The following is a 25,318-nucleotide window of genomic DNA, read 5'->3' as shown; positions in this document are numbered from 1 at the left end:
GGGTACATTTGTCATTCTAGATCTACCAATTTTGTTAGTACCGAGAATTTCCACGTGAATAAATCCATTGATAACTATACAACTTTTGTGTTCAATGATGGCCCAGTGGTAGAACTTTAGCCAAGCGTGTCAGAGGTTCTGGGTTCGAATCCTCACTCGTATAGTTTTTTATTTTTATTTTACCGAATATGTTCATCAGTGGTTGTATATCAAGCAAGGCGTTTGTGTGCATTTTGTTTTGTAAGATTTCAACGAATAGAAAGTCTCCGCAACGGCGATAGATTGAAGCGCGCATCTGAGTGAAAACTGTGCGCGAGCCACAAGAGAACACTGTATCCGCGCCACTGATAACAGCGGCAACGAGCACTCAGCTTGAACAACACATTTCAGCGCTAGAATGCATCTTATTCAACTAACGAAAATTAATGTCCTGCTAGTTAACCGGAGATGTTTTATTTATTTGTATTACTAACTTACATCCGTGCGCGAGATGTTTCAGCTCAGCTTTTATAATGTACAGTGGTGTGCGTGTGCGCTGAGGTTGAAGATCAGCTGTCTCGTCGTTGATGTTACGCAGTGCATACAGTGCATGATTGTATTTTTTTTGGGGGGGGGGTTAGATCGTTACTGAAGGCCCTGACTGAAACCCCACGGTACGCTACTGATAATACATAAATGGCATGATAATGGTATTGTCCTTTTAAAGAACAGAACTGCTTTGAGTTTCACTGCCCTTATAATGGAGAACATTGTTCTTCAAAGAGGAAGGTGTTTGTGTGAAGCATCAAGGTTTCCACTGTCACTGGAAGGGTATTGTGGAGGGATGTTGCAGCCTATGTGTGATCTTTGAGTCTAGTTGAGGATAAGTTACCCTGGTGTTTGCAAATGGCATATTTATGAAATACTTTCTGGAGAATGGGAAGAATAATTATTTTAAGATAAATTGTATCTGTTGATGTTGTGATTAAATTGAGTGACTGAGACACTTGTCTTGAATGTTTTTCCAGGTGTGTTTGCTGTCGAGGCGGATGGAGTGGAGTCAGTATCAGCGACTGAGGGAGAATCTGTCCCTCTAAATACTGGTGTTACTTTAAAACACCCCACGGATAAAATACTGTGGAAATTTGGACCTAATGAGAGTTGCTGGGCTAAAGTTCAGCTGTTCAGCACCAATATATATGATGGTAGATGTAATGAAATATTCAAGGACCGACTGCAGTTTGACCATCAGACTGGATCTCTCACCATCAAGAACATCAGAACCACAGACTCTGGACTTTATCGACTGACGTTCGATGGTGTCGATAACACCATAAATAAGACTTTCAATGTTTCTGTTGAGGGTGAGTAGATAATTTCAATATATTCATATTAGGCCAATGATTATTCAAAATGTTGACAAGACACATTCAGACTCATTAATATGCTTCATTTTTTAAAACCATGTAAGTTTAGTTTGCAGCCATGTATGTTGCTTGATATTAGAGGGATATGTTTTTGCAAATATAGCAATTCAGAAATTTGAGCCCCTTATTGCAATAATCAATATTTATAGGCTGATATTCCCAGAAGAGAAAGATTCTACATTTTAAATGCATATAAAATGCATTCAGTAAATAAAGGTGTAGTTCACTCAAACAATGTAAATTCTGTCATCATTTAGGCCGTGTGTCCACCAAAGCGTTATTAGCCAGCTGAAAACGCTAGGCGCTCTGCTAAAAACGCTCAGCTGTGGGCGCTTGAGAGCGTTTTGGCAGCGCAGCGTTTTTTCAGTTGAGACGGTTGAGACCGAGACACTTTGCTTGTTATGATACGGAATATCCGCGAAAGTCTTACTAGTATCTCATTTCACACATATTTTGTTTCTGTGTTGATTCTATATTAAAATGTAATGTATTTTATCTGGCTCTTGATTTTGTTCCGTTATTATGCTTGTTGTTGTCATCTGTTGATGTTGTACAAGCAGAATCATGTGGCGGACGCGGTTGGTCGGTGTGGTATTAGTCCCGCCCCTCCTCCACTGTGATTGGACGGTTGGGTAAAAAGTGACAGTGATGAGCGCTGCGTTTTACCAAAAGTTGAACATTCTTCAACTCTCGGCGACCAGTAAAAAACGCCGAACGCTCAGCGCTTCAGCGTGAAAAAGACGCTCAGCGCCTCGTTACGCTCATGGCGTTTTAAAAACGCGGCGCTCCCATTGAAAACAATTGAAAAAACACGCCAGCCGCGAGTAAAAACGCTTTGGTGGACACACGGCCTTACTGACCCCCATGTCGTTCCAAACCTGTATGACTCTCTTTCTTATGTGGAACATGCACATTGTATGGATAAAAAAAATTAAATGTCTTCTTTTATGTTCCACAGAACAAAAGTCATACAGGTTTGGAATGACATAAGGCAGAGTAAATGATGACAGAATTAGCATTTTGTTGTGATCCAAAATGCCACAAAACTCTATTTTGACTATTAATTGGGTCTTAAAAGCAGGGCCGGCGACTGCTATAGGCGAACTAGGCGGTTGCCTAGGGCGACAAATGTGTTGGGGGCGCGGACGCACTCTAGTGTCGCCCTTTCTACTTCCCATATTAATCATAAAATTAGAACGAAACGCGAAATAAAACATTTTTATTAAACATGATCAAAGGGCGCCCCCTCAACCACACGTTTAATTACTTGTCAACCTGATTATTAGATTGAATTTATGATTTTTGTCGACCATTTCTGGATTGGCGGGGGGCGGGAGGGTTGCGTTACGTTACGTTAGGGAAGTGCTCAGCTGCTGGCGCGTTGATCGAAAATGAAGCGGTCTAAACCTCTGGTGCACAGGGACGAAAACGGAGAAAGGAAGAATATAAAAAATAAAGCTCAGTATAGAGTAAGTCTTCTCATCTTAGCTATTAAGGTGTCCAATGAAATAAATTTGCTTAGTATTGTAGCCTACATCACCTAATATTGGACGTTTCATTGCTGTCACTAAGCTATAGTTTGCTAGCTATAGTTACTTTGAAGGTGAATAGAAATGGCAGAAACAACTGTTAATATTTTATTATTTGAGATAGAACTAAAAGAACTTAAATATTTTAATTTTGTAGTGGTACATACATGATCCATAAAAGCACATTTGTTTGTAGAAGGTATAGTTAAACCAGTTTAATGGTCATAATTTGCTTAAATTAATCCAATTTGGTAAATATCCTTGAACATTCTTTGTAGAATTTGTGTATAAACAATTTACAGTTGATTCTTCAAGTCATAATTTGCTTGTTGAAGTGTTGGAGTGACTATTAGAGCATTTTTGTTTGTTCATCAATGAACATTCTTTGTAGCATTTTTGTATGTGCAATTTATTAGAGTGTATCATTAAGTAATATTTTGCTTGTTGAAGTGTTGGAGTGACTACAGGTGAAACTCGAAAAATTAGAATATTGCAAAAGTTCATTTATTTCAATTATTCAACTTATAAGGTGAAACTAATATATTATATAGACTCATTACATGCAAAGTGAGATATTTCAAGACTTTGTTATGGCTTACAGCTTATGACATATAAATTCATATCAATTCTAATTTTCTGTGATTTTGAATTTGGGGTTTTCATAAGCTGTAAGCCATAATCATCAAAATTATAACAAATAAAGGCTTGACACTTATCAATTTTCTTATTTCTTATTTTCTTATAAAGAGCGGGGGGGATGGGGGGGGGGGGGGGGGGGCGCAAAAACTCAATCTTGCCTAGGGCAACCAAAGGGCTAGAGCCGGCCCTGCTTAAAAGAGTCTTTTGAATTAAAGGGGGGGTGAAATGCTCATTTTCACTCAATCTCCTGTTTATCTTGAGTACCTATTCACCTTATTTTTAACGGAAATACGGACGCAGCTAGTTGACGGTATTTTGTGCGAGACTTCCGGTCAGGCACTTCCGGTCACTGGCGAGCGTTGTTCGTAACAACTAACTCATCGTTATGGCTTCGAGGAAGACCGGGATTGTTTGTGCCGTTAGAGGTTGTCATAATAACTGGCACAAAAGAAAGATTTACTTGGAGCAGGACTGTTTTAATCATCGAAATCATTGACATTTTAATAATCAGGCGCCCTACGACCGGCGACACACTGGCTGCGTGGCGTTTCTGTTGCGTGGCGTTGCTGCTGCTAGGTGACATGATAACCCTTATTGGTGATATATTCGACATATGGGGAGAGAGTTGGAAGGCACTTAATGTTAAACATAAATATATAGCAGCAAAGACAACGTCGGCAGTATTGACGGCAAAATAGGCTACAGAATATTTCGTTCTGTATTGACAGATGCAATATTTGAAAATCGATAATATTTTTTTTTTTACATTTATATCTGCATTTATGTCAAAACCTAAATTCAAACATCAAAATGTCATTTATTAATATGTATTCATATCAAAATGACATACAAACATATTTTCCTATTCTATTTTGCCTGGAAACGCTTCCAAAACGCTTGCATGTCGCGTGTAAAATAGGCGTCAATTCTATTTCTAGCATGCACGCGTTTTCCCTGAGACGCGCGTCACGCAGGCAGTGTGCAAGCTCTAAATAACCTGTTAACATGGGAGCCGAAATAACGGACACTCCACGCAGCCCATTTGAAGAAACGACCATATGTTTGTTCTTTTCATTTCGTGAACACAAGACCTACAGAAGACCACCCGATACCAAAAAAGTGGCTGGGCTACGAAGTCTGAATAAAAACTCCAAGGAGAAACAAAATCATTATAGTAACCCCTGTATAAAATCTAGTCATCATGGCATGATCATGATCATGGCATTTATTTTGTATGATTTATAATTATTTATAGCCATCTACTTATTGCTATCATGTGCTTTGGTTGCATTCTGATGACATTATTAATACATTTGACATGACAAAATAGCCTATCTCCATAGATATATTAACTTAGTCCAGCGTTGGCTCGACCGTGTTTAGGGTGGTGCTGAAGGCGCCGGCGAAGTTTTGGCAATCTGCCAGCTAGATGCATGAGTGTTTTCAACTAGGTCCGGTACCCGACCTGGGTGAGGCGGGGCTTTAGTTCTTTGTTGTATTCATCTGCTAAGGCATGTGTAACATTTTTCTGTCAACTCTGCATAATCCTTCGCAATCGATATCATTAGTTAGCCCAGAGAAGCGAGGAAACGGAAGTGCCGCACAAAAACCGGAAACTGGACCCATATTTACTTCCGCGTTCGAAAATAAGGTGAATAGAGTAGTATTGCATCCTTCATATCTCCAAAAAAGTCTTTAGTTTTATTATATTTATAAAAGAAAGATAGGCTGTACCGAGTCTTTCCGGAAAAAAACGAGCGGCTGAAGGCGGGCCGTGTGGGCGGAGCTAAAGCTGTGCTAACGCGCCGAGCTAACAACACACAGAGACATTTGAAGCAGTTTTACTCACCGCCTGCGGTTTCAACGCACGACCGCAAACCCTTATCGTTGGGACTGCTCCATCCTTAAGCATTAGACGATCTGCAAATCCGTCGATCTGGGCTTTGTTTATAAAACAATCATCGTCGAAATGCAGGGAACAACAAACAGTCTTGCACAACCTCCGTTGATGCTCTAGAAAAACAAACTGCATCCACTGGTCCCTTAACGCTGGGTTCTTTGGGAATCTGTGCAGGGTTGTCTTGCCTTGGCAACCAAAAACCCACTTCTTTGGTGACATTGACTTCCCTAAAGCCGAGCATAGCGCTTTGATGGGCGTACTGCTTTCGCTCTCTCGCTCTGGTCTATGGTTGCGCGCGCGCCCACGGTTCTTCCGGAGAAGTGCCCTTACGACCTGTATAAGGAAATTCCGCTACATCTGACGTCACACATGCCCATACTCGAAAAAAACTTTCCGAAACTTGTGACAAACCGGAAGGAGCATTTTTGGAACAGAAATACTCCTTCAAACGTCCAATTTAATTTTTGAAACTTTGTCCATGTTTAGCATGGGAATCCAACTCTTTAACAGTGTAAAAAAACTCAGTATGCATGAAATAGCATTTCACCCCCCCTTTAAGTTTATATGAAATAAAGGCCTACATATTATCATAATAATATATGTATCCATCTATCCAGCCGTGACTGCACCAGGTCGTCCACCAGTTCAACGCTCGCGATGGCCGATGTATGTAGTCCTTGTTCTGGCTGCACTCACAGTAGGGATATTACTGTTCTGTTGTTGGAGGAAGAGAAGACGAAATCAAGCAGGCAAGTATTACCTATGACTAATAGGGTAAAAGAAAAATAACTTTTTTCCCCTACAAAAATCATGAAAAAAAAATGTTGAAATATTTTCCTAATTGTCAGAATTGTTGTATTACAAGCATTTTTTTTTATTATTATTATTTTTATGCGGTGGTATTTAAAATAATGATTTTTTTCTTCTTTTTTTATTATCGTAAAACAGGTCCAGTTCCAGCCGGAGTCGGAATCAAGTGGCTTTATAAGTTTTTGGAACAATCAAATGTATGTATAAATTTTATTTAAACTTATTTTCCATTGTGGGGCACTTGCAATGTTTTTATAATTGTATACACTTATCTTTTCTCATTTGCCTCTCTTCCTTTTTCATTAGCAAACAGCCCCTCAGCAACAACACCAAGAAGTCTGATGATCAAACTTGTCAACATGGTCAGAACGTTTTTCCCGGAGTCTCCCACATTTCACACCCATCTCCTGCAACCCTCCTGTTCTGTTTTTTCATCCGGGGAACTCGCATATGGCCCAAACCTCGTCATACGAATAATCACATCAATATACTGTACTACTAGGTTGTACTACTACAGATCTTGTGTGAAACACCCTACTCACACAATCAACACATCATACAAATCTCAACCCATATGTGACCTCAGTCTGGCAACCTATACAACTAATTTGCACTGTTGACGTCTGCGCAGGACGTGAGAAGTGGAATCAAGCATCTCTGGTTCAAATGGGAGGAGAAGTCTCAGTCTCAGGTGGTGAACATTCCGGCGTAGTATAATATATACAGTATATGGGGAAGGGGGATCTTGTAAAGAAGATATTATTGTATCCCTCCTTGCACTGAGATATACTGAATAACACCAAATGAAAAGCTTTCTTGAACTCATGATGTGCATTAGCTTGCCCATACTGTCACGTTGGTTTGGACTCCTTATGTTTTGTATCCACATGCCTTCTGTTGTCATGGACACTAATTACATTCAGCTGTGCACTCATCACCAGTCACCATCATTAACAGCTGTATTTATAAATGTTCTGTTCTGTTTCAGTTCAGTGTCCGGTATCGTCTATGTTAAGTGTGTTGCTATCCGTTTGCCTTTCTGTTGGATCTGTATAAGAAACCTTTTGAACTGAATCGTATATATGTTCCTTCCTCGTCTGCTAGCAACCACCCGGAGACAGATGTCAGTATGTTAACTCACTGTGTTTTTTATTTTCTCTCTCAAGATCAAAGCTGCTGAGGTTGTTTCAACCAAACCAGTGTTCAATTTTGTAAGGCACTTTTTTAAATAATACTTTTAGGTTTTTAGTTGTTTCTGCTTGTTGTTTGTCTTGTATATTTAAAAAAATATAAAATATATATAATTATATATGTATGAATAAAGTCATCTTCTATAATAATATAAAGGATGTTAAATGCTGCACTCTACAGCACACAGAGAGTAAGGACAGCAGTGTGTCCTGTTAGATAAAACTGATTTCAGATCATTTCCACAACACACACAAAGTCATGTTTGAAAAAACAGATGATTCAGCAAATAGGATTGCAATTGGTGTGATTAAGCATTAATCTGATTCAATATAAATGAATTAAACATATCTGTTGCTCTCTCATTAAGTCATGCAAACTTCTTCAGGATCAGTATTTGGTTTACAAAAATTGACATGTGAATCTTTGAATAGCATCTGCACCAACAGGCTTTTTGAAAGTGTTTTTGTTTTGTTACCTCCTCCAATCTTCTGGATTCTCTCATTTTCACCCTGAAAATGGTGCCGTCCTTTTCCATTAGCTGCTGGTTTGGAAATCTTAGTGTGAAACATAAAAATGCACTAAATAAATTAGTCACAAACAGTGGGAAGATCAGAAGCTTGACAGTTCGATATATACTCACTTAAAAATGTTGGGTTAAAAATAACCCAACGAATAACCCAACTGTGGATTGGTATAGCACCTTCCCAACTGTGGGTTATTTTAACCCAATGCATTGGGTTAAACTCCAGTTGGGTTAAAATAACCCAACAGTTGTGTTAAATATTTATTTTTTATTTATGACCTTATTTTAATAAATAAAATACACATTGTTTTCAAATACAGATTGTTTATTTGTATAAACAATACATATGTTTCAACAAATATATTTTTCAATTACAAACTATATATTGGGGAGTCTAGCATTTAATGTAAATATACATAATTGTGTACATAAATTCAAAATGCACAAGTGTACATACAACACACATAATAAATTCAAAACCTATGCAAATATGTACAAACAGTACACATTCAAAACCTACACAAAAATACACATAGCATACATACAATTGTACAGCATACAGCACACAAAAATTCAAAATGAACACTAAATTAAGAACTATACACATGAATAACCTATTTAATTCAATAACCTATACAAATATGGATAGAATACACAAATTAATAACAATAAATCCTAATCACAACTTTATTAAAAGTTCTTCACTGTACACTAAATGCATTGATGTGTTGTTGTAAACATACCTTAAATAATAAAACTACAAATACATATGTTGACTACTGGACCTAATGATGATAATGATGATCAAAGTTCTTAATGAGGCAGGAACTCCTCCAGATATATCTCCAGATATATTAAAGTTTGCATGCTACAAAAACTCCCAAAACGGGTGCAGAGGTCTTGAAGTAGTTTGTCATAGATGTAAAACATTTTTGAAACATCCATTGCTTGAAATAAAGTCTTCTGTTCAACTGCTTCCACACTGAATATGATAAAAACTTGTGAGTTCTCTTCGTCCCCAATTAAGCATCAAGCCATGTGGATCCGGGCTTGTCTCACTGTTTCTCACTTGTCTCCAACCTTAAAAGAATAAATAAAGTTCAGCTGGGCATGCACTGTGACAACATCAACAGTGTAAAATTATAAAAAAGTTACATCAAAGCAGTGCTGTATTGAATTAAATTATGGTCACTCTAATTAGTCATTACACCTGCCGTTAAAGGATTAGTTCACCCAAAAATGTAAATTCTGTCATTAATTACTCGCCCTCTTGTCATTCCAAACCTGTAAGACTTTTGTTCATCTTCGGAACACAAATAAAGATCTTTTTGATGAGTCTTACAGATTTCTGTCCCTCCATTGACAGCTACACAACTATCACTTTTAATCCCAGAAAGGTAGCAAACACATCATAAAGGTAATACATGTTACTCCAGTGGTTTAACCACAATTTTATGGAGCGACATGAGTATATTCTATCCCTTAACCATAATTTAAAATTAAGATTAAACCACTGGAGTCACTTGGACTACTTTAATGAAGTCTTTACTACCTTTCTGGGGCTTGAAAGCAGTAGTTGTGTAGACTGTCAATGGAGGGACAGAAATCTCTCAGATTTCATCTAAAAGATTTTATTTTGTGTTCTGAAGATGAGCGAAAGTATTACAGGTTTAGAACGACATGAGGGCGAGCAATCATGACAGAATTTTCTTTTTTTGGATGAACAATCCCATTAACAAGCGGAATCATTGAAGAAAAGAAGAAGTGGATAAACATGAGTTGAAGAGCAGTGTAATTTATCAAAGTTGATTTGATAGTGTTGCTTTTACTTACAGGCTTAATGTCATTTGAGCGGCACTTCATTTTAGCATATGTTGGACACACCATTTTTCCATTTGTGAGGTATGGCGATGATGGCAGGATGTCAGGCCATTTCTCCGGGATCATCTTTGAAAGACAAGAAAAAAATCCAAGAAAAAATACAGTTTTCAACTATACCACACATGTGTCAACCTAATTTCATATGCACTTAGACACAGCCAAAACAATTTTCCAAAATAAGACACCCCTTCCCTATAGAGGGTATGCACTGACGTCACTTTGCCGCCAAAGAGCTGCTGCGTGACTGGATTTAATAGGGGAAACTGCGAAAACGTGAGTAAAACAAATGATTATCAGTTTAAACTAAAGGTTGGACTCGATATAGTGTTCCTTACAGCTTACCAAAGATCCAGTGATCATGGATATTCATATTTCGTTCTTCCTGTCAGTCCCATAGAGGCTATGCTGTCAGTACCGGAAAGAGAATGGATTAGTTCACCTCTCGAGTCTTCGGGTCTGATTCTTCTGAGTCTTTCATTCTTTTGTCACATGACAGCGCTGGACCATAAATGAGTTACTAATGTTTTAACGGCTTAGATTGGGAGGTGAGGTAAACTAACAGACTGCATAGCCTGAAGACCCAAAAGTTAAATTAAAGGTCCCGTTTTTCCTGTGTTTTTGAAGTTTTGATTGTGTTTACAGTGTGCCATATAACATGTGTTCATGTTGCGCGTGTAAAAAAAAAAACAGTATTTTTCACACAATTTCCTTATCTGTATAGCGCTGTTTTCACTGTCCTAACAATGGGCTGATGACTTCCTTGTTCTATGAAGTCCCTCCTTCAGAAATACGTAACGAGTTCTGATTGTGCCAGCGGTTCCTGTGTTGTGATTCGACAGCAGCTTAGCGCACGTTGCCCGGAAAGGTCACGCCTTCTTACCATAACGTGGAGATGCATGCGCTCAGTGTTATTGTAAACATGTCTTTAATTTCAATTCAATTTGAGCCGGAATCAGACCCGGAGAACATAGACGATCTCATTGATCTCTAAGTACAGCGCCCCTGGGAAGGCCAAATAAAGGTGATTTGACTCCGGGAAGAAAATATCAGCGTCTCGACGACATGGCGACAAACACACTCTATACAAACTCTTCCTCTTCTTCGTGGGAGCGCAACAAGACCACGCCCCCTTTTTTGTGTATTCCTGTGGGCGGAGGTTAGTCAAAAAACTGTTCTAGTGACGTCATTAAAGCAGGAAGAAGAGGCATGTAGTCCAAACCGGCCGTTCGCTGTAGGCTTTGAAAGGGGACTTCTGTTAAATAAAATATCTCGCTTGGCATTGAACTTTGAGCGTTATCATTTTACAGGTATTATTTATGCTCTAACAGCAACATTACACACTAACTAAAGTTTGAAAAATGGGATTTTTCAACAGGACCTTTAATTGTTTCTGTTTCTCATAATTTGGCCTCTTCCTTGCATTGCAATTTTTTTCTAAATGTGATCAACATTTGATGTGTTTGGGGAATTTGGCTATTGACATAACATTTAAATACATTCTGCTGAAATGAACGAAATGACTTGAAAAAAGATTTGTTCATTTTTATGAACGAGATTTAAAGATCCAAGTCAGTAAAATTATCCGAACTTCCCACTACTACGTCATGCGCATACCCTCTGTACTTAACTTCATTAAACTCACCATTCCAAGAAAATTGTGAAGTCTGGGATGTTCTCTAATGATTTCTTCGATAGTTTTTGTTCCAGAGGATCAATTCCATGCACTGCAGTTTGTTGAAGTGGTGTGTGTCTCATGAACTCCACGACTTGGCTGTGAGGACTTCTTGCTTTCTTTTGCCACTCAAACATTGTCAGTCATCAGACAGCTCAGACTCTATTGAAATTAAAACATACTGTATTAAAATGAGTGAAGACAGCTGAAAAAAAAAAACATAAGTAATTATCTGTACCTGGATCTGTAGTAGCCCCAGCACTGCACATCTTGTCTCTCTAATCATTATTCAACTTACCAGCTTGTTAGTAGAGGGACTCAAAGACAGGTGCCAGATCAGGAAGACATCCAAAATGTGTACTATTGTACACTGTCCAGGACCAAAGTTGAGAACCATTGTCATCCAGCAGCGTAAAACTTTAATTTACTGCTTCCTGTGTTAGAATGAATCAGAAAAAAAAGAAATATTTTCAAAAAAGTAAACTAGTCCTTAAAAACTTGTTACTACAGTAAATCAAGGTAATCTGTGTATTGGAGAACATAACAAACTTTCTTTAACTAATCATGAACTAATAGTTTATTTGTTGCAAAGTTTTTCTCATGTTTTCCACTTCAATTTTGTTAGGAATATCTGCACTTTTTCATCTTTCTTTCATCGCGGAGATTTCAGCGAAATCAAATGCTTCTCACTGTACCTCACAGCGCTGTTGTGGTGTCGTGTGACCGATGTCTGAGCTCGCGCCGCGTGGCCGAGCTGATAAATGGTCCGTGCACTACGGTTCAAATGAGTAAAGCTCTTTCGTTCCGCATTTAGTGAAAATTGTAGTCGCACCTGTACGAAAAAAAGTACATTATGCCTACCAGTCTGGAGCACTGCTACAGTTGTGACAGACCATCACTAAAGTCCCTTTAAGACATTTGCTATCACGAACGTTAACGTCGCCGTAAAACAGGCGTAAGATAATGCTAGACAGTGATTTCAGACTAGAATTAGACCTACTTACTTAACGTTAGTATATTGTAGAAGGTAACTCAGTAGTAGTAACGTACATCTCTAAATGGTTTTAATAGTATAATTTTTAATTAATACTTTTATTTCTGCTAGCGAGCTAACGGGGATAGCTAGGATTAATTTCCAATCGATCTCACTTCCCGGAGATCATTAAAACGGACTAAGGGGAACTTCGTTTTTTTAAAATATAAAATTCAGTTTTAGAGTAATTATATTCAACGTCTCAGTATACAATACTTAATGTTATACATATATAAAAACGATATGACTTACCTTTTATAATGAAGATGCAGCAGCAGCTTCTGTGTTGACTGTCTGTCACTGGACCGTTAAAATTTGAACTGTCGCTGCGGAAACCGTAGGTTATTTAACCCAACGGTTAGGTTATAGCTAAAAATAACCCAACGGCATAAACAAATAACCCAACAAATTTTAATATAACCCAACATAATGACCCAACATGAATACACCAACGGTTGGGTTACACAAATAACCCAACGTTTTTTACTGTGTATATATATATATATATATATATATATATATATATATATATATATATATATATATATATATATATAATGTACTTTTTGTATGTTTTAATTCATAATTTTTTATTATTATTACTTTTAAGATGTACTATGTGTCGCTTTGTCTATTTATGCTGCATCCAAATGCCTATAAGGGATCTTAATAAAGCTTGACCTTGACCTATTCTAAATATCTTAAGTCAAACCTCTTCTGCGATCATAATAAATTTACGTATGCTTCAATAAAGATCCCGAACTTTTGAACGGGTTGAAATAAAAGACGGCGCCGTCCACAGAGACATTTCTATGTGCACTATTTCATCCGTGAAAACCTTAGTCCCCTGGCTCATGTAAGAATCTACCATTCAAAATTTTGCCTGCCACGGCAGCAAATTCGGCAGCTTTTAGATCTTGTTGTTGGTCCGACTTTGTCAAGACAAACCCGACGGAGCTCAGCCCCGAAATTCAACTGCTGTCACTCCTCTTTTTATTTTCTCTCCGCTGTAGCTGTAGGCTATGTTTTGTGTGTTGCGCTTTTATTGAGATCATCCAATAAAATTATGATTTACACCAATAATTTGATGCGGGCAATTAACCCTTCTTGTGGAGTAAATGAATACTATGGCAAAATATATTATGATAGTATAAATGGTAGCCATACTATAGCCTACTGCCAGTTAGTGTAGCGGGTTGATTCACATTTGAATGCGAATCCGCAACCTCTCATGTCCAAACGTTTGGACATGAGAGGTTGCGGATTCACATTCAAATTAGGCTACATTAAAATGCAATGGTCTCGTTTCAAAAGCATTGGTCAATATGCTTGCGTCGACTTCACAGTAGCCTATATGTGCCCTGCTTCCTTACCGTGAGTTCTTACCGAAAAATGGAAAATATCAAGCGCTTCCGTTTCAGAGTCCCTGTTTCATGTTTGTTAGCCCAGGACATTTTACAAATCCAGACCAAACGATGTTCTACGGCCATGTCCGGAATAAAGAGTAGCCTGTCACACAGTAAGATTTAGGATTTTGACCCTATATCTCGCAGTCACAGACCGTATCAACGTCAGTGAGCTATACTTATTGTATTTCGCCACAGGGTGTCACTGTGGCCTCAACCCTTCGCCTTTGCTTACTCTGAGCTCGATTGCTATGTCTGAGGTAAACGACGCCCTCCTCATTACCCTGCGCAGGAAGAAATGTAGGAAGAAATAAATAAATGTAGAAATACATAAATGTAGAAATAAATAAATGTAAAAATAAATAAATGTATAAATAAATAAATGTAGAAATGAATAAATGTATAAATAAATAAAAGAATAAAAGAATAAATAAATAAATATGGAAAAAAATAAATATATACATAAATAAGGAAATAAATGTATAAATAATTATTTATTTTCGTTTTTTTTTGCTTTTCTATGTATATTTATATATATATATATATATATATATATATATATATATATATATATATATATATATTTATTTTTTTTTTTTACATTTATTTGTATATTTATTTATGTATTTATGTGCACAGCCGAAATATACTGCGAGCGACTGACATAACCTGCCAATAAACAAAAAGTGATAGTTCTGAGGACATTTTATCATCCAAATGATAATAATTATATTCATTATCATTATGAAAGTCAGTCATGTGTTTATGCAAAGCGTTTCAATCACGCAAAAAGACAAACGCGGCTCTCGTCTCGTTTAGGTGTCGAATTACGCCTCTGTAGGCTATGTTGTTTTGCATTAAATATGATTTAAAGCACAGTAATGATTTTATAGATAAAATAAAACATACACCAACCTGAATTTCACAGTGAAAATGCACCAAATCTGCGACGCTGAGAAGAGAGCTGTTGTTCTTGACTGGAGAGTTCAAACAGCCACGCTCACTCCAACCGTCGAGTTTTCGTCACGTCAGAGGGTGGGGGAGGGGAGGGGGGGCATTGTTTTAATTGAGTAAACTTACTCAATTTTAAGAGCGTGTTAAATATATTAATAATATTGATTTGAATTAAGTAATTTTTTTGTTTCTTGAAACAGATCAGTTTAATTAAACATTCTCAAATATTTTGATAGAAATTTCACATATATATTAAGTATATTATAAAGAAATAATTGGTTAGTCAAATACTAAATTATTTTATTGAAAAAAACTTAAATATATCTGTAAATTTTAGATAAAATTAACTGTTGGATTTTTACTCAATTATTTTGGTATGTTTAACTCAAACAATCAAGTAAACGATATACAGAGATTTTATTAAGTTAATAAAGTTAAAAATTTCTGTAATATTTACTAAGCCACAGAATAATTTTTTACAGTGTATCTCTCCCTCCGCCCCCAGAGTGTGGAAGAACAGCAGGAGGACGGTCATTCAACTTCTGTTGCACAGATGAACACATTTCAGTGATTTCCTGTAAATGCCACAGTTTAATTCTGTAGAATTTGTTTAGAACTACATTATATAACTCTAATCTATACTGTATTTTCAGCTGCCAGTTAAGGAGTTATATAGACTTCATCTTATTAAAAAAAATAGAAAAAAAACAGTAAAAATAGCAATATTTTATTTATTAATAAAAGACTCATACTGAAAGAATGAATGAGGTGTTTAAACACCACTTCCTCTTTAAAAAAGGGGAGGAGACCGAAAGAAACTGGGTTTACCAAAGAAAACCTGCTCCCGACCAGGTTAGGTTCACAGAGTAAGTTACCATGGTAACTGACTCTGAGTATAAGTTACCTCTCTTTCAGAAACGGGCTTGACATACTCTGTTTTCTCAGGTTTAACATACCTCCCATTCTGAAACAGAAAACTCAGTGTTTCCCTCATTTCAGGGTTAACATACTCAGAGTTTTCACTTAACCTCCTTTCTGAAACAGGCCCCAGGTCGTCTAATAGGCTACATCACTGATATTATTACGGTCTTCCATTAGGCTGCTGGTGTTGGCAGTAGAAGTGAGCAAGTAATTGAGGCATATGAATTAAATCCATGCACACAGATGTTAAAAATGCAGACAGTGTCCTTCTTAATTGTGTTCCAAACAATGAACATTGCTTCCAGTCAGCTTCCTGTGAGCTCTCATATTGTCCATAATCCATATTGTTCCTTGCACGGTTAAACATTAAGCTCAGTCCAACACAATATAATCCAACAGACACAGTTGTGAGCTTGATAAGCACATAGCAGAATAATAAAGCATGTTTGCTAATTTGCAATGGCACACTGGATTGGTTTCTGATGACGAAACTAAGAAAGATTCTTGTAATACTAATATGTTGCATAGCTATTGGCATATCACTTACACAATCATTTCGATCTTCAAAGTAACCAATATATAGAGACCAAACATGGTATGCGTGGGGTTCTGTAATGAGATATATAGTATTAAAGAGATAATAGTATCAACAGATAATAGTATTAAAAGACACAACACAAGACAGTAAATCATTCACAAAGTTTCTGGGATGCATGTTCATTTATAGATCAGTTCGTCTATGATTAATGCAGAAAAGTCTGTATTAAAGATTGTTTCTGTCTTCCCATCGTCTCTCTCTCGAGCATGTGGTCACATTCTTTTAACACCCATAAAACCTTATCTGATCGTGGCCATGACACCTAGGACCGTCTTGCCCTGTTTGGGGGGATGGGACCACAGATCCCAGAGTGAAGTTTGAAGATTTTTATGGTATATATACCAAATAATTGTGTCTGATTTGGTCTCAGTCGTTACAATGTTAACCTTCATCTCACATCTCTCGCTGTCGACTTCTGAACAACATTGACATACTCTATCCCAACCAGTCTTTGGTCGTGTTTGTCCCAGGGTCCAGTAAAGAGAAACCTTAATCCACCTTCTCTCTCTCTCTCTCTCTCTCTCTCTCTCTCTCTCTCTCTCTCTCTCTCTCTCTCTCTCTCTCTCTCTGCGCATGTGCTGAGTGAGTGGGCGGAGTTGGCGTCTGAGTGAGTGCGTTTCTAACGGAGTGTGTGAGTTCTCTCTAACTTTTCTATCAGTTGTTGCTGTTTATGGATTTTTTTTTTCTTTTTCTTTATTTTTGGGTTTGTAGTATAAAGAAAGGTTTTTATTGAGAACAGTAGTTTTGTGGTACGTGGCCGCCTGCTTAAATTGCTGGCCGGTGTCGTGCCGAATTTCTACCCCCGCTAAATTATTACCCCCCTAGTATTGGTAGGTTTAGATTAGTTGTGGGGGAGGGGTAGGATTAGGGGAGGGGTTAGGATTAAGCAATCAGGTACTGACTTCAACGAGGGGGGTAATAATTTGGCAGGGAGTCAAAATTCGGCACAACACCGGCATGGCGGTACCGGCGTCGTCGGCTTTTGATAAGCTGAGTAGACGGCATGGGATTAAAGTACTCACTGAGGCACAATGCTCAGTGGAGCAGTGTAGTTTAGCGGTGGCAGATGTGGTGGGATGTGAGAGGATAATATCTGCGTCTCGAATGAATGGCGCGGTTGTGTTGTTTTTAGACAGCATTGAAAAAGTGAACTTAGTGGTAGCAAATGGCATTGTGATCAATGATACTTTTACCCCGGTGATGCCGCTTGTGCAACCGACAAAAAGAATAACACTTTCAAATGTGCCGCCGTTCATTAAAGATGATAGCCTATGTTGGAAAGAGAACTGTCGAGGCATGGTAAAATCATGTCAAAGATTAAAAAAGTCCCAATGCGGTGTAACTCTCCTAGTTTGCAGCATGTGGTATCTTTTAGGCCACATGTGTTCATGATTTTAAATAATGAAAATGAAGAACTGAATCTTGTTATTAATTCAAAGTTGAGAATTTTGATTATGTGATTTACGCGACTTCAAGTATGATGAAATGCTTTGGTTGTGGGAAGGAAGGTCATACTATTAGGGCTTGCCCATATAAATTAATACAGAGTACAGCTCAGGATAATGTGGCTAATGAAGGGACGAGGGCGAGTGGGGATAGAGCGCACAATCCCAAACCCGCTGCGGAGAAACACGGTAGTGAAGTTGTGGGATGTGAATAGGTAAATGTCGATGTAAATACTGTGGTAAATCCCGATGTAAATACTGTGGTAAATGACGAGGTAAATACTGTGGTAAATGACGAGGTAAATAATGTGGTAAACGCGGTCGTAGATATTGTTTCAAATGGTGTAGGAAAAGATGAATCAGTAGGCCTACAGGAAAGCAATGTTGCTGCTGTTGTAGCTGAGGCGGGTGGTGATGATTTGGATGTGGTGGAGGATGAATCTTGCTTTAAAACTGCCGCAATTAAGAGAAAGACAAACAAAAGAGGAAAAGGGAAAAAAGCAAAGAAAATGGCAGATCACAGTGGTTTAAATGTTAAAGAGGTTGAGGTCGATTCAGAAATTAGTTGTCCTGATGAATCTGCTCCTGGAAGTGAGAGTGAGTCTTCAGTCTCTTCTGTGTCTGTAAGGAGATCTGGAAGAACTGCTTATACGCTGGAGAAAATAAAGACTTTTCTACAGAACACTAAAGGAATGAAAGGGGTGAAAGTAGAAGGTTTTTTCCCAGATAGGCAAAGGTTCTTAGACTCAGCGAAAATTTTGATGAAGGATACAGGGGAGGGTGGATTTACAGAACAAGAAATTTTCAGATTAAAGAAAATACTGCATAAAATTAAACTAAATATGCTTAATGAAGAATTTGAGATTGCTTGAATTTTTTTCTTCCTTGTTTTTCTTCTCTTTGTTTGTTGTCCTGTACAGACACTTTTTTCTTCTATTATGAGCAGAATTAAAGTAGGTACTTTGAATTTAAATGGAGCAAGGGACGTTCAAAAAAGGGCAATTCTTTTTCATTTGATAAAACAAAAAAAAATCGATGTTATGATGATTCAGGAAACTCATAGCGATTGTGCTAATGAAATTGAATGGAAGAAGGAATGGGAAGGTGAAATTATAATGAGCCATAAAACTGCTGTTAGTGGAGGAGTGGCTGTTCTCTTTCAGAAGAATTTTATGCCAATATCATAAAGTTGAAAATGTGGTGGATGGGCATTTAATGATTGTAAGAGCACAGTTTGAGAAGTTAAATTTAGTCTTTATTAACGTCTATGCTCCTACTTTAGGGGTAAATAGAGTGGTTCTTTTGAATGAAATTGACACTATACTATTAAATTGTCAGACTGAAGATTACATGTTTATGGGTGGGGATTTTAATTGTACTGAAAATTACAATTTAGATCGAAATCATTCAGAGCCACACATGCCATCACAGAGAGCGATGATCAAGCTGAGCAATGCACATGACCTGTGTGATATTTGGAGAGTCTTTAATGGGAATGAGAGACAATATACTTGGGCACAGACAAGATAAAATTCTATTTCATTGGCCAGGCTTGACAGATTTTATTGTTTTAAACATCAATTTAATATTGTTAAAAGTTGTGATATTAAATCAGTATGTTTTTCTGATCATTCCATTGTCATTTTTACTGGTTTTATTGCCAATATAAAATCTAAAAGTGCGTATTGGCATCTTAATGTTTCTCTTCTGGAAGATAATTTTTTTAAGGAGGTTTTTTCTGAGTTTTGGAAAACCTTTAAGGTTAAGAAAAATTTGTATACCTCGATTCAACAATGGTGGGATTGTGGGAAAATTAAAATACAGCAACTGTGCCAACAATACACATTCAATGTATCCCGGGATATTGTAAGATCACTGGAAGAATTAGAGGTTGAAATTGTGAAATTACAAAGTTTAGTAGATTCTACAAGGAATCCAAGATGGTTTGATGCTCTTAAATCCAAGAGAAGAGTAATGAATGATCTGTTAGGTATTCAAGCGCAGGGAGCGTTGATTCGTTCACGCTTTCAAAGTGTCGTGCAAATGGATTCCCCTACTAAGTATTTTTTTGGTTTAGAAAAAAAGAGTGGCCAAAGTAGGTATATTCATACTCTCCTTTCAGATAGTGGACAGGAGCTAACAGTTTTGAGTGAGATTAGAAAAAGGGCTAGACTGTTTTAGACTGATTTGTATAAAAGCGAGTACAAGGAAGTGGATGATTTGAATAAAGTCTTCCTTGAAGATTTGCCTAAAGTTTCAGAAGATGCAAATATTAAATTAAAGAGGCCTTTATCTAAAGGAGAACTTTACGCAGCTCTAAAAAGTATGGAAAATGGTAAAACACCTAGGATTGATGGTCTCCCAGTTGATTTTTATAAAAAAATATTGGGATGTTTTGGGAGATGATTTACTGGAAGTGTTTAACAATAGCCTAGCTGAAGGTCACCTGCCAGTGAGTTGCAGGAGGGCTGTCATCACTCTCCTGCCGAAAAAAGGTGATCTAAGAGAGATTAAAAATTGGCGGCCTGTTTCACTATTATGTGCTGATTTTAAGATTCTCTCAAAGACATTGGCGAATAGAGTTAGAGAAGTAATTGGGGATATTATACATATTGATCAAACATACTGTATACCTAACAGATCTATATTTGATAATGTTTATTTGATTAAGAATATTTTGGATGTTTCTAGTCTTTTGAACATAGATACTGGATTGATCTCTTTAGATCAGGAAAAAGCGTTCGACAGGGTTGAGCATCCTTACCTTTGGAATACGCTGGAAGGATTTGGTTTTGATAAGAGTTTTATTGACATTATTAAAGTTTTGTACCGGGATATTGAAAGTGTTTTAAAGGTTAATGGTGGTTTGAGTGGACCTTTTAAAATTTCACGTGGAATTAGACAGGGTTGTGCTTTGTCAGGCATGTTATATGCTATGTCAATTGAACCTCTATTATTAGTAAGAATGAGAAATCAAATTGAGGGCTGGGATTTGCCTTTTTCTGGATTGTCCTTAAAACTATGTGCTTATGCAGATGACGTTGTTGTCTTAATAAAGGGTCAAAAAGATTTAGAAGTTTTACAGTCAATTATTAAAGATTTTAGTTTGATTTCATCTGCTAAAGTAAATTGGACAAAAAGTGAAGCAATTGCATTTGGAGATTGGGAAAAAGGTCTACCCACATAACCTGCTGGGTTATCATGGAATAAAAAAGGTTTTAAATACCTTGGAGTTTATTTAGGTAACAATGAAATGTTGCAGAAAAACTGGGAAGGTTTGTTGTAAACTCAGAATCGAAGACCAGGAGACTTGGTTGTTTCTTCAGCAGGATTCTTTATTGAGAACGCAAGCTGTCGGTAGCTGCAGTCACCAAAGTCTATCTGAGTTCTATACAGTATAGTTTTTATACATTTACAAGGAGGTGGGACTTTTGGAGGTGGAGACAAGTCAAACAAAGCAGAGGGATGATTCTTGATTCAATCAAGAATAAGCATAACACTATCATTCAAATGATCCAATCAGACTGATAGCATCACCCATACCTTCACATGATAATAGTTTAACTTGGAGTCATGTCACTGTTCAGGAGGTGTATACAGATACAAAGGTTAATGTCCGATGACTGGGTTGCTTGACTTAATCTTCTTTGAACTGTCAACTCACATGAACATAAATTAAACTGTCATCATCTATGCCTCACATGAACATAAATTAAACATATTCCCACAGGTTCTTTGGAGAAAATGCAAGGTCGACTTGAAAAATGGAGGTGGCTCCTTCCAAAATTGTCTTACAGAGGAAGAACTTTAATAATAAACAATTTAGTAGCTTCTGCTCTGTGGCATCGTCTGGCTTGCGTTGATCCCCCTGCTGGTTTTTTGGGAAAATTGCAGTCAATTCTGGTGAACTTCTTTTGGGACAAATTACACTGGGTTCCACAAAGTGTGCTATTCCTCCAAAAGGAAGAAGGAGGACAAGGGCTTGTTCACCTGGCAAGTAGAGAAGCAACATTTCGCCTACAATACATCCAAAGGTATTTAACTGGACCAAAAAACCTTGTCTGGAGAGATGTAACCAGCATCATTTTAAAGCAGGCTGGAGGATTAGGACTGGATTCTACATTGTTTTTAATGGACTGTAATAAAGTGCCAGTAAATGGACTACCTCCTTTTTACAAAGGACTTTTTAAAGTCTGGAGTTTTTTTACAAAACAAAGGTTGGAATCAAATGACTCACTTTTTTGGTTATTAGAAGAGCCTTTAATAGGCGGTGCTCGTTTTGATGTGTCTTGTGAATCCATGCCTGGAATAAGTTCCATGTTGAGGGCTAAACATATTATGAAGTTAAGAAAACTTGTGGATATTAGTGGAGTTGATTTTAACAATGTTAAAGAATTGGCCTCACATGTGGGTATGGTGTCTCTTCGAAAGGTCAATATGTTTGTGGATCTGATTAAACAGAGATTGACTGTTGAGGAAAGAGCATTTCTTAGAGATTATTGGAGTGGACAAAGTACTCCCACAGAGATTGACTCATACCCTGATATTTATCTCACACCTGATTTTCAAGGATTTTCTGGACCTTTGTTAATGTTGAATGGACAACATGATTTAACTTTATTTGGAGTGAAAGGGAAACAATTATATAAATGTTTTGTCAAGGTTCTAAATAAAAAGGTGTTAAATGGAAGAGTGGACAATGTATGGAAAGACAAATTGGGAGTGGAAGAAGATTGTAAACCAAATTGGAGAGTGATATACAAACCACCATTAACAAAAAAAGTAGGAGATATTCAGTGGAAGATTTTACATGGCACAGTTGCTGTTAATGCCTTTGTTTCTGTCATTAATCATAATGTGCAGAGTTGTTGTCCTTTTTGTGATATGAGAGAAACTGTTTTTCATTGTTTTATGGAATGTGACAGATTGGTCGACTTATTTAGTGTACTTACGGGGTTGTTTTTTAAATTTGGAGAAGTGTTCTCATTTAAGAGCTTTATTTTTGGACCAAAATACTACTTTTCGATTAGAAAGAAAAGTCAGCTTTTAAATTTTTTGGTGGGTCAAGCTAAACTGGCTATTTATATTAGCAGAAAGAATAAGATTGAAAGTCTGACAGGACAAGAAGCATTATTAATGTTTAAAGAGTTTGTGAAGGCCAGAATTTTGGTTGATTATAAATTCTATAAAGCTATGAATAATTGTGAGTTTTTTCTGGATCAGTGGTGTTATAATGAGACTCTTTGTACACTATTTGAAGACAACCTAATCTTTACACCAACGTTGGAATGATCTGTATGTTTTAGTATAATAGTTTTTCTGTAATTGCTGTAATGTGAATTTTATACTGTTTTTATTTTTTTGTATAACTGTATATTTTTTGTGGATGATTGAATGAACAAATACAGTTTTGTTGAAAATCTAAAAAAAAATCTCTCTCTCTCTCTCTCTCTCTCTCTCTCTCTCTCTCTCTCTCTCTCTCTCTCTCTCTCTCTCTCTCTCTCTCTCTCTCTTTCACACACACACACACACACACACACACACACACAAATGCAACAGCCTTCTGGACATCAGGTAAGTCACTTCAAAAATGTTCATAATTTCTTTAAGAGTGGACTTATGAGGTAAGTGTCATGCGTTTGTTGCTGTGTTTTCTGCTTGTGTCTGATATCTAACGATCTGCACCTGTCTTGATCCACACACCTGGTATTGTTGAGGTCAAACTCGAATGTATTGCTTTAAAAAAAAAAAAAAAAAAAAAAAAAAAAAAAAAGTGATATGACAAGTTTTCCAGTTATGTATCATTGTCACAGAACAATTATTGTTAATAAAGCTCATAAATGTAACAGTAGGCTACAATTTACGTTCGAGAAGCAGCGCATAATTCATTGTCACAGATTTGCATTTTACAACAAAGCTTAGAGGCTCATCTATCAGATTTTGGAACTATTATCTATTTTTTTTTTTTTACTTTTAGAAGACATTACACTAATTGTAAGGCAATCAAAAGTTTGTAGATGATTGAGAAGAAGTGCGTTGGTGGGATTTTATATTTGTTTAAAGTAGCTGAATAAAATATGTTTGTGTACCTGGACTCTGGAACATGCACATAAAATTAAACAATCGTAACCCCACCCCTAAACATAAACCATCACTGAGGCATAAGGTGATTGTTCACATTCATATGAATTAGCTACTAATTTGCCAAAATAAAATAAAAATATGATAGTTTTGAACTACCAAGAGATTGTGTTGAATGTTTTGGATCTGACCAAGAGTGTGTGTGTATGTGCTGCTAATTGTTATAAACACTCCCCAGATATCAGGGAACATTATCAGAACTTTGGCTAACATTCTGCCAAGGTTCTCTCAAGGTTATAAACAAACGTTCCAGTAATGTTAATTAAATGTTTGTTTAAATTTATCTGGTCTTTAATAATATGCTCAGAAGTTTATTTTAAAAACACTATCTATACATTGTTTGTAGAAAGAACATCTTTGAACATCTTGGGAACATTCCCTGTTCAAAACAATATTCATGAATTCGCCATGTATACATGTAAATAGTACATGATAAATGTTTTTATAATGTTTGCAGAAGACATTATTTGAACATCATTCTTCAAATGCCTTTTAAATATTAAGAATAACTAACTTGTTGGCTTAAAATGGCTTAAGGTTAGACACTACAGAGCAAAATCTCCTGTTTCACTCAGTGTTCATATGTGTCCACACTACAAAGTGTTAAAATATCACTGAAGCAGTGCTGGAGTTTATTAGATAATTCAGTGATCATTGTTTGGCCATTAATGAGGACACCTAATGTTAATGAGTAAAATCACTGAAACAAAGTGGAACAAACATTTCAAGTCACCATTGTGGTGATTCGTGTTTCTTAGTGTATGTGGGTTGCATGCATTGCAGCCTGAATAAATGATGCAGCTGAATTGTCTGACTAGTTTCAGCTTTCATTGTCTGCTTTTTACTTTTATTGTCACCATTGTTGAGGGTGGTAATAATGAGTATTGATGTCTTAAATCTGTCTAAATTTTTACACAAAAGATGCAGCATTTTTGAAAACGAATCTCTATTTTGACAGTGTATTTTTATCACAACAGCTGCACATGTATATTACATTATTTTTATTCATTAATACCACAACTTCACTATTAGCTGTAAATCAGTCTTAAAAAAAAAAAAAAAAAACCTCTTTAAGGACATCTTAACCTTATTTGCTTTTTCATCTATCTCTTTACACAACTATTCTCTGAAAAACTATAGCAATTGCTGAAAGAGATTTAATCCATAAACAAAACAGAATGGAAAACATTCTTAGCATAAAAAATGTGTTAGCTAGGAAATCTGATATGACATCAACCAACAAGTTTTTGTTAACACAAGCTAACACAC

General features: G+C 36.8%; 2 long non-coding RNA genes across 2 annotated transcripts; one reads left to right on the top strand and one right to left on the bottom strand.

The window, feature by feature from the left end:
- Positions 1-1,013: 1,013 nt before the first annotated feature.
- LOC308702578 lies at positions 1,014-7,491 on the top strand. The gene is made up of 4 exons (XR_014031623.1): positions 1,014-1,343; positions 6,092-6,223; positions 6,423-6,481; positions 6,591-7,491. It is a non-coding gene; the product is annotated as an uncharacterized lncRNA (long non-coding RNA).
- An 818-nt stretch (positions 7,492-8,309) lies between these two features.
- Positions 8,310-12,711, bottom strand: LOC308702580. Its single transcript, XR_014031625.1, has 4 exons — positions 11,850-12,711; positions 11,522-11,713; positions 9,832-9,945; positions 8,310-9,078 (listed from the first exon to the last, which is right to left on the bottom strand). It is a non-coding gene; the product is annotated as an uncharacterized lncRNA (long non-coding RNA).
- Between the last annotated feature and the right edge of the window lie 12,607 nt (positions 12,712-25,318).

This window comes from Scardinius erythrophthalmus (genome assembly GCF_964197995.2).
Source record: "Scardinius erythrophthalmus genome assembly, chromosome: 14".
Lineage (NCBI taxonomy): Eukaryota > Metazoa > Chordata > Actinopteri > Cypriniformes > Leuciscidae > Scardinius > Scardinius erythrophthalmus.
Note: the sequence above shows the minus strand (reverse complement) of the source record. Positions and strands in the feature narration are given on the sequence as shown.